This window comes from Polypterus senegalus, chromosome 1 (assembly GCF_016835505.1).
Source record: "Polypterus senegalus isolate Bchr_013 chromosome 1, ASM1683550v1, whole genome shotgun sequence".
NCBI lineage: Eukaryota > Metazoa > Chordata > Cladistia > Polypteriformes > Polypteridae > Polypterus > Polypterus senegalus.
The window spans coordinates 276,110,432-276,127,547 of NC_053154.1; the positions used below are offsets into that span (position 1 = coordinate 276,110,432).

The 17,116-nt window shown below is 38.5% G+C and overlaps 1 protein-coding gene across 2 annotated transcripts in view; it reads right to left on the reverse strand.

Moving 5' to 3' along the window:
* morn4 (MORN repeat containing 4) overlaps positions 1-17,116 on the reverse strand; it is a 121,453-nt gene that overhangs the window by 103,637 nt on the left and 700 nt on the right. The window lies entirely within an intron of this gene.

Below are 17,116 nucleotides of genomic sequence, written 5' to 3' on the forward strand. Positions count from 1 at the left end.
TACTGGAAAGAAAATTATAAACAAGCGTGTAGAGAAAAGCCAAGCAAAATGACACCTTTTATTGGCTAACTAAAAAGATTACAATATGCAAGCTTTCGAGGCAACTCAGGCCCCTTCTTCAGGCAAGATGTAATCAAAGCGGCCTGAGTTGCCTCGAAAGCTTGCATATTGTAATCTTTTTAGTTAGCCAATAAAAGGTGTCATTTTGCTTGGCTTTTCTCTACATTCATAATGGCTAACACGGTACAACACCCTACTACTATAGACAAACGTGTTAAAGGCAAAGGCTATAAGACCATCTCCAAGCAGTTCCTGTGACAATAGCTGCAAATATTATTAAGTTATTTATGGTCCATGGAACTGTAGCCAAACTCCCTGGATGCGGACACAAGAGGAAAATCAACCCTTGAATGGGCAGAGGGATAGTGAGAATGGTAAAGAAAAAGCCAAGGGCAACTTCTCAAGAGGAACAAGCTAAACTCCACGGTCAAGGTCCATCAGTGTCTGATCACACCATCTGTTGCTTTTTGAGTGTCAGTGGGCTTAATGGAAGACACAGGAGAACTCTACTCTTGAAAGAAAAACATAAAAAGCCAGACTAGGATTTGCTAACACACATACTGATAAGCCACAATGCTTCTGGGCGTATACGTCCTTTGTACTGATGAGACAAAACTGGAGCTTTTTGGCAAGTCATATCAGCTGTATGTCCACAGATGGAAAAACAAAGGTTTCAAATAAAAGGACACCATACCTACTGTGAAACATGGAGGAGGCTTGCTTATGTTTTGGGCCTGCTTTGCTGTGTCTGGCATGGGATGCCTTAAGTCTGTGCAGGGAACAATGAAATATCAAGATTATTAAAGCATTCTGGAGCGAAAAGTACTGCCCAGTGTCAGAAAGCTGTGTCTCAAGCACAGGTCATGGGCCATTTTCCAGTTGGAGGATCTAAAACACTGGATGATTTCCATTCCTGATCTGAAATTCTGATTGGAAGGTCCCTGTTCAGACTTAGCTGGGGTGAACATTTTGAAAATAGAAGTAACCTAGATCTGCTAGAAAGTACAAGCAGTCTGGCGTAAATATTTACAATTTACTATGTATCTCTAGTCAACCCAAAGCTTCTTTAAATCTGTGTGCTAACACAACCCTTAATATGGCCTTACTTAATATGACAGCCTTAAGTAGTAAAACATTTTACATAAATGACTTTATCACAGAGAGGAAAATAGATTAATTCTTTGTGAAACACGGTTAAGCGTAAGTGGTGCTAGTGATCTTTTAGAAGCTGCTCCTCTGGGTTATAATTTCTTTCATTCCGTTTGCCAAGGGAAGAAAGCCAGTAAAATTGTAATGTTATCAATCTTGGTAATTTCACATCTTTTGAACATGTTGCTCAGGTTATTCAAGGAGTGTCACACTCTCTGCTACTTACCGTGTATCGTCCACCAAAATATAACACATCCTTCATTGATGAATTTTCAAATGTATTATCTATAACAACAATGGCTCATGATAGGTTTGTAATACTGAGCAATTTTAATCTTCATATAGATGATCTGGGTGACGCCAAGGTAAGAGAATTTAAGATCAAACGAGATCAGAAGATTCATAATCAGATCATTACTGTATTCTTTTAACAGTATTACTGTCTGTTACTAGAACCAAAGAAAGTGTGTTGTTAAGCAACATTATTTTGACACCACAGCTGCTGTGGGATTTTCTAATATAATTAATAGTCAGCCTGAATTCACTGACTTTTCCAATGCAGGCAAGAATATAAATAATATGGTAGCCATTTCAATGCTCTGAGACAGTGAGACAGTCTGCAAACTTAAAAGGGAGTGCCATTGGGCAGACCATCAATGGTGAAAGACTAAATTAACGGTTCCTTATGAAATCCTAAAGGCTCATACAGCTAAATATAATTCAGCAGATCATCTGGAGAGAATGTTTCACTTTTCTAAAATTATTAATAAACAGGAAATCTAAAAGTCTTATTTTCAACCGTTGATCACTTTTTAAACCCAGCTCCATTAGCACTGAAAGCGAACTCAGTATTGTGAAATAAGCTGCTTATCTGAACTTCAAAGAATAATTACTCAGTTAAAACAGTCCACTTGTGTATTAGACCCCATTCCTACAAGCTTCTTTAAAGAAGTTTCTAATCTACTTAACAACGTTTTTGAAATAGTATACTGTTCATTAGATTCGGGCATTTTCCCAGATTCTTTCAAAACTGCCATAATTAAACCTCTGCTAAAGAAAAATAACCTTGACTGTTATATCTTAGACAATTATAGGTCAATCTCCAATTTGCCCTTTCTAAGTAAAATTCTACAAAAAGTAGTTTTTTTATTTGAATAAAAAATTATTTTTGTTAAGTATCAGTCAGGTTTTAGATTAAATCATAGTACTGAAACAGTTATAGTGGAATTAGTAAATGATATTCAAATTAAATACAGATAAAAAAATAAAATGCAAATAAAATATCTGTACTTGTTCTGTTGCAGTTGAGTTCAGCATTTGAGCCTATAGATCATGATATTCTTTTAAGCCGCCTTAGCCAGTGGTTAGCGCTTTCAGGTATTGCCGAAGACTGGTTAAAGACCGATTTAACTGGAAGGAAATTCTTTGTCAGTTACAGCGATTGTACATCAATAATACATGATATTCTATGAGGTGCACAGCAGGGATCAATTTTAGGACCATTATTATTTTCACTCTACATGCTTCCGTTAGGCCAGGTAATTTCAAAGTACAGGGTGTCCCAAAAGTCACTATACACTTCCTTTTTTCTGTTTCATTCCAGGTGTCATTCGGAGAGACATAAGCCATCAGCACAGGACAATTTAGGTTTTGCAGTTTTTGTAAGCGTCATTCCCTTAACCAAGGCACCCCTCCCCACTTTGCCAGGTTAGTCAGAGATTTCCTGAACATCAAGTTTCTTGACCAATGGATCGGTTGAAGGGGTCCCCTCAAATGGGCTCCATGCTCCCCTGACCTTACACCTTTTTTTTTTTTGTGAAGCTATATCAAAAGCACATGGTGTATGCCACTAAGCCCCGTAACCTGTCACAGGTTGAGGAAAGAATTCCACGGCCTGCAGCGAGGTCTGGGAAGAGATGCTGCAAAATGTCGGAGAGGCTTGTGTTGTCGAAAATCACTCATGTGGAGGTATACAACTAGTCTTCAAGGCATTGGAAAGTGATGGCAAGCCTAGCAAGTGAAAATGCAACAACTCCTTTGTTGATGCTATAAATATTAATAAACTCAGTTTCTTGTGTAATTTTTAGGAATTTATTAAAAAAGTGTATTGTGACTTTTAGGACACCCTGTATAATGTAAATTACCATATGCTGATGATACACAGCACTATTTATCCATTGCACCTCATGACCCAGAGGCTCTAAACACTTCTAATTCACTGTCTTACTAGTATAACAGAATGATGAATATGGATTCCCTTAAACTAAACAAGGAAGAAACAGAATTGTTAGTTATTGGAATTTTAGAAACAGAATTAATCATCTGACCCTGCAAATCAAACCAGAGGTCAATAATTTAAGTGTTATTATGGACTCTGACCTTAATTTCAGATTGTGTATTAATAATATTACCAAGACTGCTTCCATCTAAGAAACACTGCAAGGGTGCGATCTCTATAACATTTTAAGACTCAGAAAAATGAATGCATGCATTTGTATTTAGCTGACTAGACTATTACAATGCTCTTCTATCAGGACTACCTAAAAAGGACGTAAATCAGCTTCAGCTTATCTAGAATGCAGCCGCAAGACCTTTAACCAAAAGGAAAAAATATACCCCCAATACTACTATCTTTACATTGGCTGCCAGTGTCCTTTAGAATTGATAAAATACAAGTACTTGTATATAATGCTTTAAACAATCTTGCCCCTACCTACATCTAAGAATCCCTGTTTCCTTAGGTACCAAATCACAATCTTAGATCTGCAAATTCTGATTTGCTTGTTATTCCAAATTCAAAGCATAAAAGTAATGGTGAGGCAGAATTCTGTTCTTATACACCGACAATTCTGAATAATTTACCAACAGAAATATGCCAGGCTAAATCTGTGGAACATTTCAAAAACCTCTAAAAACCCTTTTTTTAATCTGGCTTTCCACTAATTATATCATAATATAGTGATCTAAATTATAATCTTAGCTCATTGATGTGTTACTATGTACCCAGCATTTATCCAGTTTTGTAAGTTTCTTGTCTTTCATCCTGTGCACCACCCACACCTGCTCAAAGTACTCTATTCTGCAGTCATCTGGGGTACCGGAGCAAATAAGGAGGACTCGATACCTTAATTGATGACTGTATCAACTGTGCCAGTGGAGGGTGGGCAACCAGCTGGCCTAGGTCATTCTGACTTTCATGATGCAGAAACTGATTACCATCAGACCTACTATTTAATTTGCTCATTTCTGTCTTTCGACCAAGGTCCTCCAGAGGTTTATTTTTCTCCTATGGCCATCATAGGAGTTTCTTTGTTTTCCTCTCCTCCGTGTCAACTGGTCCAACATTCATATTCAGGAATCAAGAACTTCATCTACATCCTAAATCAACTGAAACTGCTATGGACTGTTTATTTGCTTTTGTATCTTTTCATTAACTTTAATAATATCAAACTGTTTCTGCTAAATGGGTTGCCAAGATAAGATGTAGATACATACTATATATTTTTGTTTTTATAAACTGTTCAAAAAAATTAAAGGAACACTTTGAAAACACATCAGATCTCAATGGGAAAAAGAAATCCTCCTGGATATCTATACTGATATAGACTGGGTAATGTGTTAGGAACGAAAGGATGCCACATCGTTTGATGGAAATGAAAATGATCAACCTACAGAGCCCTGAATTCAAAGACGCCCCAAATATCAGAGTGAAAAAATTATGTGGCAGGCTAGTCCATTTTGCCGAAATTTCATTGCTGCAACTCAAAATCATACTCAGTAGTTTGTATGGCCCCCACGTGCGAGTATGCATGCCTGACAACGTCGGTGCATGCTCCTAATGAGATGATGGATGGTGTGCTGGGGGATCTTCTCCCAGATCTGGACCAGGGCATCACTGAGCTTCTGGACAGTCTGAGGTGCAACCTTGCCGCGTCGGATGGACTAAAACATAATGTCCCATAGGTGTTCTACTGGATTTAGGTCAGGCGAGTGTGGGGCCCAGGCAATGGTATCAACTCCTTCATCCTCCAGGAACTGCCAGCATATTCTTGCCACATGAGGCCAGTCATTGTCGTGCACCAGGAGGAACCCTGTACCCACTGCAGCAGCATAGGGTCTGACAATGGGTCCAAGGATTTCATCCCGATACCTAATGGCAATCAAGATGCCATCGTCTATCTAGAGGTCTGTGCATCCCTCTATGGATATGCCTCCCCAGATCATCACTGACCCACCACAAAACCGGTCATGCTGAATGATGTTACAGGCGGCATAATGTTCTCCACGGCTTCTCCAGACTCTGTAACATCTGTCACATTTGCTCAGGGTGAACCCGCTCTCATCTGTGAAAAGCACAGGGCGCCAGTGGTGGACCTGCCAATTCTGGTATTCTATGGCAAATGCCAATCGACCTCCACGGTGCCAGGCAGTGAGTACAGGACCCACCCTCATGCAGTCTGTTTCTGATTGTCTGGTCAGAGACATTCACAACAGTGGCCTCCTGGAGGTCATTTTGTAGGGCTCTGGCAGTGCTCATCCTGTTCCACCTTGCCCAAAGGAGCAGATACCAGTCCTGCTGATGGGTTAAGGACCTTCTACAGCCCTGTCCAGCTCTCCTAGAGTAACTGCCTATCTCCGCAAATCTCCTCCATGCCCTTGCGACTGTGATGGGAGACACAGCAAACCTTCTGGCAATGACACGTATTGATGTGACATCCTGGAGAAGCTGGACTACCTGTGCAACCTCTGTAGGGTCCAGGTATCACCTCATGCTACCAGTAGTGACACTGACTGTAGCCAAATGCAAAACTAGTGAAGAAACAGTCAGAAAAGATGAGGAGGGAAAAATGTCAGTGGCCTCCACCTGTTAAACCATTCCTGTTTTGGGGGTCATCTCATTGTTGCCCCTCTAGTGCACCTGTTGTTAATTTCATTAACACCACAGCAGCTGAAACTGATTAACAACCCCCTCTGCTACTTAACTGACCAGATTAATATCCCATAAGTTTCATTGACTTGATGCTATACTCTGATTAAAAAGTGTTCCTTTAATTTGTTTGAGCTTTATATATATTAATTAGATCAGATTGTTCTATTGTCAACCTTAATGTATAAATATTTTAATTAGGAAACCTTTTTTTGTGATAACAGTGAAGGTTTGTTTTGAACTTTAGTGGTTAAATTTGGCTTAATAATACTTGGTTGATTTTGTGATTTACAAATTCTGAAGAGTTTGTAGTGAAAATGTTATGCCCTTGCATTATGATTTTAAGAAACACACTCAATTTGTTTGATAATATTATTTTCTAGCCAGGGACAAATGTAGAGACAGGGATGAATAAATAACTAAAAAAAACAAAAAAAAAACAGTTCTATAACCACTAATACAGTAATGAAAACAATAATCAAGAAATCCTAAACTACATTTTCATAAAAATTGTGTAAATGCACTCTTGACTTTTTATTTCACCATTGTAAAGCTTATTATTTTCTCAGACATAAAGCCAAAAATACTGCAACATGTTTTATAATAAATGGATTATGATATTATGTTCAAAAATTTGTGAGTATCCAATTGGGGTTTCAGCAGGCGAGATCAAATGAAATAAGAACCCATTCCTGCATTCAGGTACTTGATATAGTTAAATATTTTTCTATTATATTACTTAAAACAACATTCTCTTGTTTTCTCCTTTTTTTGTACTGAATTATTAAATATACACAACTAAACAAGCAACAAGAACTCCACTAATTAGCAAACACTTTCTCGCTGTAGGCAATTTTATTTTACAAATTGCTTGGTATTACATTGTTAATATATTATTTACAGTATATGCACTCTTGGTAATTTCCTTGCGCAACTGAAAAAAGAAATAATAATAGCTACTATGAAGAAATCTAATCCACTTAGCAAGTCTGCTGTTTTTCTGGTAAGACACAACGTCTTAAAATAAAGCACAGACAAAAGGCTGCTATCTGCGAGCCTCTAATTTTTAGGATGGACGTCCGTAACACAAAAGAGGAAGTACCAAAAAAACAAAACCAATCACCCTGCTATTTAGTCAGTGAAATGTAAACCATTTTAAACGTCCTCTGTTATTTGACCAGATATGCCACATCTACCAAAGTGTATGAATTTTGTCTCTAATGTCATTCTCATTGAAATGCTTGCACACTTCCCATAGAGTTTTAAATATTTAGCACGCTTCCCTCAAAATGTATTGTCTCTTTTGAATACATTTTGTTTGACATATAACTAAACACAGTATCCATATTTGTCAGTTTATATCAATGGCGAATTGCTGTACCAACAGCAAAATAGCACATAAAGTCAGTGCAAAACAGAAAAAAAAAATTAAATAAGAGCAAGACCAGTATATACACATAATACACTCTGTGTATATTTAATATATATTGCCAATACTGTAAACAAATTCTGTTCCAATGCCACTATGCTTAACTAGGCTAAAAAGAAGCACAAAGGGAAATTATGCTAGACATTAAGCCCGTTACAATTACGGGCGCTAGAACAGTAGTGCATAAACATTTTTATGAACAGTCTATATTAAATGGTAAGGGACATTGTATGTGGCTGTAATATGCGTCACTGTATTGTGTGCCTTTAATTTTCTCTCTCAGTAATACTGATTTGTATTTCCGTAAAATGCCTGTAATTTTGTCTGATAGTAATACAGTGGAACCTCAGTTCACGACCATAATTCTTTCCAAAACTCTGGTCGAAACCCGGTTTGGTCGTGAACCGAAGTAATTTCCACCATAAGATTGTATGTAAATAAAATTAATCCATTCCAGACTATATGAACTGTATGTAAATATATAAGTTTTTAAGCACAAATATAGTTAATTACACCATAGAATCCACAGCGTAATAGTAAACTAAATGTAAAAACATTGAATAACACTGAAAAAACCTTGAACAACAGAGAAAACTAACACTGCAAGAGTTCGTGCTATAGTGCTACAAACCACTCGCTAAAGCTCATTTTTTTTAATGAGTTTAAAGCACAGGGAAAAAAATGAACATTTGCAAAATCCGTAATTTAATAAACAACCAAAAAAAGTAACATTGCAACTATGCACGTGTGCGCCTGTGTGTCTCTCTCTCTTTCTCTCTCTCTCTCTGCACAGAACACGTGCGGCCCCGCGCATGCACACTTCACCAGAAGACACACACAAACGGACACCTGGATGCACACAGGGGTTTTATTAAAGAGGATAGTCTCTTAACAAAATAATGGTGGAATAAGCTGGTGACTGAAGGTTAAATACAGGTACTTATTTTCCACTATGACCACCTCTCCCCATTATGAGTCCACCATGAACTCCGTAGTCTCATGGACCCATGACACAATTTTTCCAGCGATTTTCAGACCCGGACTTTACATTATCATAGCAAGTCAGGAGCAGTCGCTGCATGCTCCTCTGATGGCCAGTCACAAAGTCAGACATCCCAAACTTGTCTGCGAATCACCCCATCTTAAGTTGTAGGGATGGACCCATGTGCATGTGAGAGTGGACAACCAATGAGTAATCATCCAGAAGTACAATGCATGTAATGCAGCTAGCTACGAGAAATAGGGAACATGGGTGTTTTAGACCTTACATAACAGAAGAGAGACTCATATGTCTGATGCCTGGTGTTTTGCATACCAGAACTGAATTGAAGAAAGGGAAAAGGGGCAGAGAAAGCATTCATATTCCACTGGCTCTTTTAGGCAGCACATTGTTGGCTATCAGAAAAAAAGGGTGTGCTTGAGATATTTTGGAAATATGAAACTGTGCTTGAAAATCATCATCCCCTGCGATATCCAGTCATGTAATCTGACATTCTCAGGCAAAAAGATCAACAGCTGTAGTCGTCAAGTTTGGCACCCTCACCAACTACAACTTGTATAATATGACACTGGCTTTGGTAACATTCAATTCCGTGTGATTCTCCCTGCATCATATTACAAAATCATCTGCCACATTTGTACATGTAACCTCACCCTAATGTCAATGCAGTCTACAATGGTGGAGTTATATGACAGCTTCTGAAAGTGTCAGGAGTTCTAATGGTACTTAAAATTAGTTGTGGGGAAAATGAAGAGAAAGAGTTACCCAAGATGCCACTGTTGTTACTGACCACTATTTCTGGTGCACAGTCCTGTACACTCGCAAACTGCTGCCAGATGAAGATTATATTTGTAAGAATACTCACAATGAAAAAGACAAAAAGAATTAAACTTCCTTTTACGGTTTAGGCTGTCAGGGCACTGGAAGCAGAGACCACCTTGTGCCATCAAGTCATCTTCGGAAACAAACCTAAACTTACACTTGTCACTTTCAACTGCAACCATGACAAAGAGTGAACGTAGACAAGGCATCCATCAAGACCCCAATCCCCACCTGCACAGTAAACAGCATTTCCATCTTGCAATACCTGGATTTGATTCCTGCCCGGGGCTTGTTTCCTGCCTTGCGCCCTGTGTTGGCTGGGATTGGCTCCAGCAGACCCCCAGAGACCCTGTAGTTAGGATATAGTGGGTTGGATAATGGATGGATGAATGAATGAATGGATTCTTTGACTGGTATGAATTCTGTTTTCAAATATGTTCATGCTTTGTGTAGCTTCCTCACATAACCTAACAACATGGCTTTGGACTAACTGTCAACTCAAGACTGGCCTGATAAGTGCTCAAGGATTGATTCTTACGACACGACTTTGATATAAACATGGCACTTTCTCTTTAACGCGAGTATAGGCTCTCACATTTCTCAAGTTTGACATTCTTTTTATTTAAAGACAGAACATTATACCAGAAAGCAACTCAATTAAACAAATAAGGATAACAAAGCAAATACAACTGTATGCTTCAAAATATAATCTTAAAAACAAAAAAAGAACTCCGCTTTCAGCCCCCATATGAGAAGGGCAGAAATACTAACAGAGAGCTTCACCTAAAATGTTTTTTTTTTTTATATCTAATAAAACAGTGCGCACAGGAAGAAAGTTAGGCACAGGCCTGGCATGCTTACATCAGAATATTAATTTGAATTTCTCTTTCTAGCTGGCATCTATGAACCAACTATGTCAAGTAAATTCCCTTTTTTATGTCATAAATAAAATCCCAATCAAACCCTGTATTAAAAAAAAAAAAAGACCCTTCCTCTCCCTCCCTGTTTTGCTCAGTACTGAATCACTTTCAAAACTTGACTATAAGTTTAAAAATGCACTTGGCACCAAAGGTCGTGTTTATAAAACTTGTGTATCCACAAAACAAACCTTGAATTACACAGCTTCCCGCGCAGATGTCAGAATTCATAACAGAAAAAATTATTTGGGTGAATACAAGTACTTTTATAACAATTCAGACAAATCCATGCGTAACATTTTGGACAAACTGGGATATTACGACACCCTTGATCAAGTGTGAAAATACAGCCAAACCAGCTGAATGATGACTCACGCATATAAGAATTGTTAGAATGTGCACGGACATGACAAATATATTACACCTTGTCAGCATGTGTGTCAGTGGGCCACCTTCCAGGCTTGTTAGAAGTAAGCACCAGGACACAAGGGGACACTGTCACTGACAACATTATCTCGTTTTCCACCCAATGAGGGCAACTGACTCAGCCCTTTACCCGAGATATTCCCAGAAGGTGGCATCACATTTGGGAAAGAGCAGACTGCTGAATGGCGCTCCCATCAGAGAAACCTGATCCTGTTTGAGGCTCTACAGCCCGCTTGTTTTTTTTTTTGTACCATCATGTACCTCTTTATTTTGATTTGCTACTGTAGATATTAAAAGTGGAGACCCAACATTTAATTTTTTGACTGGTGTGTTCCCTCGGTCAACTACAACCTCAAAAATAATAAGATGTACAGACTGTATTTTAGTTCCCTTTTAAGAGAGTCAGTGCTGCGTTTTTGCACTGAAGAACATTTTTGGTTGTTCATCTGTTTAAATCGGCACTCTTGTCATTTCTCAGGGAACTGGCCAACAGATCAGGAATATCTCAGTCATGCTTCACTCTGCTGTGCCAGGTGTGCTAGAAACCATTAACCCAACCTCTGAGGCACTGCATCCAGCTTTCACATGGTGTTTGTGTGCATACTGTATATACTCAGCAAAAAAAGAAACGTCCTCTGACTTTCAACTGTTTTTACTTTCAGTAAACTTAATGTGTAAATATTTGTATGAACACTAAAAGAGTCAACACCATAAGACATAAACGAAAAATGTTTCACAATGTGTCCCTGAATGAAGGGAGGCTCAAAATCAAAAGTACCAGTCAGTATCTGGTGTGGCCACCAGCTGCTTGAAGTACTGCAGTGCATCTCCTCCTCATGGACTGGACCAGATTTGTCAGTTCTTGCTTTGAGATGTTACCCCACTCTTCCACCAGGGCACCTGCAAGTTCCTGGACATTTCTGTGGGGGAATGGCCCTAGCCCTCACCCTGCGATTCAACAGGTCCCAGACGTGCTCAATGGGATTGAGATCCGGGCTCTTCCACTGCGAGGATGATCAGCTGTCCTTCCTGTCTCCCAGTAGCGCTGTCTTAGGCGTCTCACAGTGCGGACATGGCAATTTATTGCCCTAGCCACATCAGCAGTCCTAATGCCTCCCTGCAGCATGCCTAATGCACGTTCACGCAGATGAGCAGGGACCCTGGGCATCTTTCTTTGGGTGTTTTTCACAGTCGGTAGACAAGTCTCTTTAGTGTCCTGCGTTTTTAGAACTGTGACCTTAAATGCCTACTTTCTGTAAGCTGTTAAGGTCTTAACGACCATTCCACAGGTGCATGTTAATTAATTGATTATGGTTAATTGAACATGCATGGAAAACATTGTTTAAACCCTTTACAATGAAGATCTGTAAAGTTATTTGGATTTTTAAAACATTATTGTTGAAATACACAGTCCTGAAAAAGGGATGTTTCTTTTTTTGCTGAGTATATAAAACATAACGTTTTTGCCAACACAAAAGGACAATTTGCAGCAGTGTCCTGTTCCCCTAACTTAATCACAACACCTTACTGCACTGTATTGCAATAAGGGCATCTGGAGAGAATGAAGCTGCTTTTGTTAATTGTAATGACATTCCACTAACACTCAAGCTATCTGTGATGACAAGATGAGACTGAGAAATGTCATGGTTCAGTGGCCTGGGTCTACCTGTGACTCATTTGTTTTGTGGCAAAGTAGCTTTGGCAGACATAATGGTGCTATACGTGGTAGCTAGCTTGTTGGAAAGGTAACTCGTTTTTCATATAACCTGTACTATTCTTTGTCACACCACTCATGTCACTACATGTGCCAGGTGATAGTGGCTACCCATTCAGATGCTGACACCTTACGCCTTTCTTTGACCTCCAGAACACAGAGGAGAAGCACTATAATGTCGCTCATGACCTCCTACGGTCAGTTGTGAGGCACAGTCAGATAGTCTTGAACGCGGGTGACGGGGTCTCAGTGCTGCAGGAGGCAAGCAGATGTACCTGCTAATGAAGTTGTGCATCCTCGTGATAGCCCATGTACAAGGCTGATTAGCACTGTGCATGCATGGTTGTTTTTTTAGGACGGCAACCAAGTGGCAATCGAGGCGCGTTCTCGTACACACGTCCACAAGAGGATTGTGACTTATAAAAGTAAATTGCATAGAAATGTGCATATGCCAGGTTTTATACATCACTTATTTTACGGCATAAGCATTTTCCTCTTTTTTTGAAGATTGCATATTTCTCATTTTTTCTTTTTGTAATCATATTAGATTGGACTGGCACTGATGTCATCTCCAATAATAATATGTTATTGTATCCTGTCCTATTGTTTTGTCTCTCACTTTTGCAATGTACTCCTCTTGTAGTTTTATACTGTAGCTACGCTTGATTTGCAAAGATCCCTTGATACTTTATATCAGATTTATCTGATATAGTCCTAAAGCTTAATCTGATTCCATCAGTGCTATTTCAATTTAAAATTTCCTATTTTGATTTAATTAGAATGATAAGCAGTGCTGCATTGTAATCTTGCTTACTCCATAAATCACCAAGTGATGGTGCCTGCTATTAATGGTAATATATAAAATAAAAACTAACTGATTAATTAAAATAACTTGTAACCGCCCAGAAACCTTTTCCTACAATGCAACCCTGGTGACCTTCTGTGTGTTTGCTTCCATTACATCATAGCCACACTGACCAGATCCCCAATATAACCTACTAGTCTGGATCTTTGCTAATGAACGGACTGTCATTGCCAGAGGTCAATGCACAGAGTCCCAGATGGTGCGCTGGCATTATGGTCCTATACATACACACGCCAGTATCTCCTACTACCTAATGAGCCTCACACATCAGCATACTTAGGTCAATACCCATTTGATTAAGTTCACGATTTGATCAAGTTTAAAATATACCATCATATCAATCTGTATTTTCATGCCAGTAAACACAAATTAAAACCTCTAAAATTCACAGCCTGAAACAAAAGGTGTTGTAATCTTTTTTATTAATCTTTCATAATCTTTGTCTCACCAAAAAGCATTCAATTTGACATAGTGTGTACTTTTTTCATCCCAATCTATTATGTTTAGAAAACTGGCAATCAAAACATAGATTCTCACAACAGCTTGCACCTACACTTCTGCTAATGTGAATCCCTGATATTAGAAAATGCATAACATACACACACACACAAACACAAATTCAAATAATTTAGTAACTTTGGTCAATGTACAGTAACAGCATTCCTATAGTAAAACGGAACAAAACAACAATTAGGATGCAGCCTTAGATCAAATGGCTATGAGACATCAGCATTATCACTTCCATGTGCCATTTTGAAGAGATGCCCCCTTCCAAGTTTAACACAAGTGAATGCTTTCTAGACATTCAAGTTGGCATTTTATGAACCTTTTTTTTCCCCCCCATGACAGCACTAGAGGAGCAACAGAGCCAGTCCAGGTAGCATTATGTACAAGGCAGGAACTGACCTTGTCTAGGATGACAATTCACTGCACATTAATCATAGTATGCCAGTTTAGAAATGGTTGCAAACTAAATACACATCAATGGGCTCAGGAGCAGACTGGGTCTCAAAACTGGCCCGGGCATCCTTCAACAAGTGAGCTGACGAGGTCGACCCACTCTGCCCATTATTCATTGTAATTTTTTTAAAATTTGTGATGAGTACACGGCTCGCTACTTGCTATGAGCCTATGATATGAACTCCTATCTAAAGTGCTACCAAACTTAATCTGTACTTTGCTGTTTAGACACAACTTAAAATTTGACATGCTTAGAAATCAAATTTAATGAAAAAGTTTAGTAACACGGCTTACACGTTATTAAAGTACATGTCAAAGTCATGTCCAAGTGCCAGTACCCTAGTAGGCTAGTAGCTGCTCATTACAATGGAATAATTTTTTTTTTTTTTATTTATTAATTTTATTACAATCAATACATAGCAATCAAGTTTTACAAAAAAAGAATTATGTTAAGAACAGATCGATCCCCACCCCTGAGAGAGAGAGCAAGCCAAACGGTGTAAAATTTAAGGCTTGTAAAAATACCTAAATTAATAAATTCTCTGTGCTTTATAAACTTATTTTAAAATATTACTGATTACATCCTGCCATGTTTTGAAATAAGTCTGTACGGATCCTCTAACTGAGAATTTGATTTTTTCCAATTTCAAATAATATAACACATCGGTTTCCCACTGACTTAAAAGAGGAGAGTTTGGGTTCTTCCAGTTTATCAGAATAAGTCTGCGTGCCAACAGTGTAGTGAATGCAATCACAATTTGTTTGTCCTTCTCCACTTTAAGCCCCTCTGGAAGAACCCCAAACACAGCTGTTAATGGGTTAGGAGGGATTGTGAGTCCAAGGCTGTCTGAGAGGTAATTAAAAATTTTTGTCCAGAATAATGTTAATTTGGTGCAGGCCATAGAACATGTGACCCAATGAGGCTGGGACTTGGTTGCAACGTTCGCAGGTTGGATCCTGCCCTGGAAACATTTTCGAGAGTTTTAGGCGAGACAGATGTGCTCGATATATAATTTTGAGTTGTATAATTGTATGCTTTGCGCATATGGAGCTCGAGTGAATTCTCTGCATTGCTATTTTCCACTCCTTTTCTGATATATTAATTGAGAAGTCTTTTTCCCAGTGTCCTCTTGGATCTTTGAAAGGAAGGGATTGTAAAATGATTTTATATATTTTAGAGTGGACATAATGGAATCATTTATAACCGAGGTTATTATGAAAACCTCACATGACTGAAATGTTCCATTAACTTAACGATAAACTATAAATGTTCCATCCTAATATGAAAAATTCCTATCCTGTGCTTTATAACTTTATTTCACCATACAAATAATCACAGCTGAAAACCTCTACTAGAGAACAATAAAATGAATAATACATAATCTAAACTAATTATTAGTACCAAAAAATTTAAATACTAGATATGAGATAAAGGTGCAATATTGTATATGCTAACCGAAATGTAGCGTTATCGAAACAGAAATCGGCAAAAGGCAGTTTTCACCAAATGTTTCGCTGCAGCATTGTGTACTGACTACTAAAACAACTTGATGACGTAATACAGTATATTATATAGGACTATATAAAGCGCAGTACCAGACAGATAAATGTTTAGTAGTTTAGAAAATGTATTTTAATGTCAAACAGTAACCAGTACATAAAACTTATTTCATGAAAGGCCGGCCCATGACCAGACCAGAGTCCGCAGCCCACCGGGCATTGCCCAAATGCCCTAATGGCCAGTCCGCCCCTGAATGAGCTGTAAGAAGAAGCCAGGTTATTCAGAGAAAACATACAAATACAGTGTGACCAAATAAACTTCACTTAGCTATTGACTAGACCAGAAATCAAAACCAAGACTCCTGATCTAGGGGATGGCAGCATTAACCACTGTGCCTCTCAATGTATATAACATATGTAAATGAAGAAAATAAAAATGATAAGAACTACAAATTGCTTCAATTGCATGCATGATTGCCAGAAAGAATTGTGAGGCTAACACTGCAATCTCACTCGACTACAAAGAGTAAAGCACAGTGTCAGGGTGACTGATGAATTAAAGCTAACAAAATCCTGTGTTTCATATTTCATAAAAAAATAAGGCACCGATCGCCTTGATTTGAGTTCAGATTGCTATCGTACAAACCTCTGTTTACAGGCTGATTTTATTTTGCAGAGCTACACCAGGCATAGGATAGAAGAAAAGTGAACGATAAATAAAAATTAATAATAATAATGATAAAAGGAAAGCATGCAAAAACATCAGGGTATACATACAAGTTAATATTAAGAATAATTGCATAGTTGGAAAACGTGGGCACTTCACTGGGTTTATTGTTCTTACTGGCTGAAACTAGAATGACAGCAATCCCTAATCCAAAATGTTTTCTAAGAAGTGCAAAATCTGGTTTGTATGATTTAGAGTGTGCATTAGACAAGAGGGGAAGAAATAAAACTGCCAAAACTTTATCCGTTCTCTGACATACGGGAATGGGCTCAAATAAATGCAAAAGGTATTCCATTTAATTGGTATTATACAAATACTGCATAAGACAATAAACACCCTCTTGGGGCTCGTATTGAAAAAATACTGGAAAATTAAAAGTGTTCAAATGTCTTGAAATGAGGATAGTCTGTGAAACAGAAGATGCCAAGGAGAATAAATCGCCAGATACGAGAAAGCGTACCCTGCGATGAATTGGTGCCCCGACCGGGGTTTGTTACCGAACGCTTCAGCGACAGCAACCCGTAATATTGGACTCGATATACGGGATGGGGTAATGGATAGACGGATGGATGGGAAGCGGTCAGATCCGAAGGAGCAAACTTGGAGGAAGATTAAACAAG